Source organism: Bidens hawaiensis, unplaced genomic scaffold, assembly GCF_021521415.1.
Source record: "Bidens hawaiensis isolate Kalapana, Puna unplaced genomic scaffold, B.hawaiensis_p1.1 tig00046039_1, whole genome shotgun sequence".
NCBI classification, from domain to species: Eukaryota; Viridiplantae; Streptophyta; class Magnoliopsida; order Asterales; family Asteraceae; genus Bidens; species Bidens hawaiensis.
The window spans coordinates 75884-80422 of record NW_027498192.1 but is presented as its reverse complement, the minus strand read 5'-3'; positions in this window follow the sequence as shown (position 1 = coordinate 80422).

Sequence of the window (4539 nt, the reverse complement as noted above, 5' to 3'; positions counted from 1 at the left end):
CGAAGGCTCCCATTCAGCACAAAACCAAGATGCCAAGTGGTTTGGGCAAATATGACGGCACAACAGATCCAGACGATTTCTTACAAGGTTTTTACAACACTGGAAACCTAGAAAGCTGGACGATGCCAACATGGTGTCACATGTTTGCTCGCTGCCTCACGGGCGCGGCGCGTGTCTGGTTCGAAAGCTTGCCGACTGGGCAAATCGATGGGTTCGAGGAACTATTGGAAAAGTTCCAAGCTCACTTCGTACAGCAGCGCAGACACACGCGCGACCCTGATGACATCATGCACTGCGTGCGCAGGAATGATGAAACGATTGAAGACTAAACTCGTTTCAATCAGGAGTCTCTGGCAATCGAAGGTATCACTGAGCAACTTTTGCGCGTGGCCTTTATACAAGGCGCGCGCAGTGATCAACTCCGCAGAGCTCTCGTGAGCAGAGATGGCATGCCAACCACTTGGGCCAAGCTAATGGAAGCATCGCGAGTCTTCGCGAGAAATGAAAAACAAATTGCCCAAGATAGAGCGAGAGAAAGAGGGCATCAAGCAGAGAAAGAAGGGGCAAACAGAACTCTGTATGGTCCAGGTTGCAACAAACCAGTTTTTCTCCCGCAGAAAAGCAGGCGCAACCAAGCTCACCCCAGTCCCAAAAAGACATTCGTAATCGCGGAGAAGGTGATAAGAGGGAAGGCGGCAGAGATCCTAACAGACCTCTGCCAAGAATATGGACTCCCCTCACTAAAACGCCTTCACAAGTGTTAAGCACTGAGAATGTCCAGTTCAAAAGCCCCAAGCCACTACACTACAAGGGACCATCAAACAGTGGCAAGTACTGTGAGTTTCACAAGTCCACAGGACATAACACTGATGCATGCCACCAATTGAAGGATGCAATTGAAAAAGATGTGAAATCAGGCAAGCTGGCTCACCTGGTGAAAAACTCAAGACCAGAAAATGAACAACCAGAAGGAGCCTCAGCCAGCAAAAGGTTCAAAAGAATCTGTGTAGCCGAGGGAGGAAGGCAAGGGCAAAGATCAAGAAAAAGAAGCGCGCAAATCCAAGGAGATTGGCGCGAGCAACAAGTAATCTTCCCAAGAATCAGGGGAGGCCCTTCTATCAGCAGTCCTCTTGTCATCACTACACACATTGCTCATTATGAAGTGTCAAAAGTCCTGGTGGACACTGGCAGCGAATCAGACATCATGTATGAGCAATGTTTCAGGAAGTTGGATCCAGCAGACCAAGCAAGGCTTGAAATTGTGAATGCACCAATCTCTGGTGTTTCAAATGAAATCATTCATCCCCTAGGTCAAATACAATTTGAACTAACTATGGGGGATGAGAAACACAAGCGAGCCGAAGTTGTCAACTTCTTGGTCTTGCCCACCACTTCATGCCACAATATGATCTTGGGTAGGGGAACGATTGCCCAATTCAACGCCATACCGTCGCCATCGCACGGCGCGTTGGGGTTCCCAACACCAACAGGTGTAACTTTTGTATACCGAGATCATTTGTGTGCAGTGACAAGTACACCACGGGGAGGGAGAATGAAACTTCCAATGGCAGACAACGCGCCAGAGGAATGGATTCTCAACCCAAAATTCCCGGAGCAAACAATCACAATTGGCGCTACGATATCAGACGACACGAGGTTGAGAATGAAAAGATTGCTCACAGCATATATGTCGGTCTTCGCGTGGCAACACTCTGATATGACTGGGGTTTCGCGAGACCTGGCGCAACATTCTCTCAACACGTTCAAGTCTGTAGAGCCAATTGCTTAAAAGAAGAGAGTCATGGGGGATGAGAAGGGGAGGGCCATGAATGAGCAGGTTGAGGATCTATTGCGCGCAAACATCATCCGCCCGATACGATACCAGACATGGGTAGCCAATCCTGTGATGGTAAAGAAAAGTAACGGGTCGTGGAGGATGTGCATTGACTTCAAGGACCTCAACAAAGCATGCCCAAAAGATTGTTACCCCCTCCCAAACATCGACGCAAAGGTGGACTCCGTGGCGCCATTCAAGCTCAAATGTTTCCTGGATGCCTACAAGGGCTATCACCAGATTCAAATGGCACCACAAGACGAGGACAAGACCGCCTTCAGAACCGACAAGGGTGTTTTTTGTTACACAAAAATGCCCTTTGGTTTGAAGAATGCGGGAGCCACCTACCAAAGACTTATGGATGCCGTTTTCAGCGAGCAAATTGGAAGAAACCTAGAAGTCTACATGGATGATTTGGTGATCAAAAGCAGGGAGGAAAAACAAATGCTCAAAGACATCGAAGAAACCCTTGGGCGCCTAAAGAAAGTTAACATGAAGCTCAATCCGAGCAAATGCACTTTCGGCGTACAAGAGGGAAAATTTCTAGGTGTAATGGTCACCAAGGATGGTTTCAAGGTGAACCCAAAGAAGGTGGAGGCCATCCTTGACATGCCCTCACCATCCACCATGAAAGAAGTCCAAAAGTTGAATGGGAGATTGGTATCAATCAACAGGTTCCTAGCGAACCATGCAAGCAAATCTACCCCATTCGTTAACACATTGAGAAATTGCCTAAAGAAAAGCCAATTCAAGTGGACTCCTGAGGCCGAGCAAGCTTTCAGTGAGATAAAAGAATGTTTGATAAATCTGCCCGCGCTCACAGCTCCACTTCCTGGTGAAACTTTGACATTGTACCTATCAGCAGGAGAGCGCGCCATCGGCGCAGTATTGTTGGTGGATCGCAAGGGAATCCAAACGCCAATATACTATGTGAGTCGGGTGCTGACAGATCCTGAGACGCGCTACTCCATCATGGAAAAGTTAGTTTTGTCACTAACACACGCGTCGCGCAAGCTTCATAGATATTTCAATGGTCATCCCATTGAAGTTCTGACTGGTTACAACATCCAGCAAGTCTTGCGGCGTCCCGCGCTCTCAGGAAGGCTGACAAAATGGGCGCTGGAATTAGGAGAGCACACGATCGCCTATAAGCCCCGTCCAGCAATAAAGGGACAAGTCTTAGCTGATTTCATCGCAGAAATCCCCGAAGGAAAAATTGAAGAGGCTCAGCGCGAGGTAGACCCTCCGCGAGCCAATGATGAAGAAAATGTTTGGAGTTTGTTCACTGACGGAGCTTCAAACAGCGAAGGGTCCGGCGCAGGCCTCAAACTGGTGGATCCAGAGAATCATGAATATACTTACGCCATCAGGTTGGACTTCAAGAGCACCAACAATGAAGCTGAGTATGAAGCCCTGCTGGCTGGCCTGCGCATCGCGCACAAATTCGGAGTTAAAAAACTAGAGGCCCATGTTGATTCATACTTGGTAGCAGCACAGGTCAATGGCCTTTATGATGCCAAGGAGAACACCATGCCTCTGTATCTAGAGCAGGCGAAAAAGCTCATCGAGCAATTTGACTGCTTCAGAATCATTCATATTCCGCGCAGTGAAAACAAATCTGCCGACGCGCTGAGTAAGATGGCATCAACCAGCTTCGATCACTTTGGCAAAGATGTCAGGGTAGAAGTAATGAGCAACCCGTCGGTGGGAGCGAAGTCTGTCCTTGTAACTCATACAACCCCTTCATCATGGATAACTCCAATAATGGAATTCTTGATGGAGGGAAAGGTACCGGACGATCGCGCACAGGCGAGGAAGATAAGACATAAGTCGCAGAACTATGAACTGCTTGATGGTACATTATATCGACGCTCTTATCTTGGACCGCTCATGAAATGCCTAGATGCTGAGGAAGCAAGCTATGTGATCAGAGAGATACACGAAGGAATCTGTGGAATACATGCTGGCCCGCGCATGGTGGTTGCCAAGGTAATAAGCGCAGGTTACTATTGGCCAGGCATGTACTTGGACGCATTAAAAGAGATCCAAAAATGCAAAGCATGTAAGAGCTATGCGCCAAACACCATGCGGCCAAAGAACAACTTGATTCCGGTGACCTCTGCATGGCCTTTCCACAAATGGGCAATCGATATTGTGGGTCCCATACCGCAAGCGCAAGGGCGAGTAAAATTTTTGGTAGTGGCAGTAGACTATTTCACAAAATGGGTCGAAGCCAAGCCACTAGCAAAAATCACAGCCGAGGCGATGAAGCAATTTATCTGGAGCCACATCATATGCCGTTTTGGCCTTCCCATGGAAATTGTGAGCGACAATGGCAAACAATTCACTGACAAGAAGATATCCAGCTGGCTCAAGGAATTGCGCATCAACCAAATTTTCACTTCAGTATACCACCCTCAGGGGAATGGCCAAGTGGAGCGCGCGAACCAAAGCTTGCTAAATGGGCTGAAGAAAAGGTTGGAGGGAGAATCCCATTCTTGGGTTGACGAGCTACCTAATGTCCTGTGGGCGCACAGGACATTAAGCAAAACCAGCAATGGCGAATCCCCGTTCAGCCTAACCTATGGAACGGAGGCAATGATTCCAGCTGAAATTGGATGCCCATCCCATAGAGTGCTCATGATGAACAAGATTGATAACGAGCGCGAAAGGAGGTTGGATCTCAACTTGCTTGAAGGGCGCAG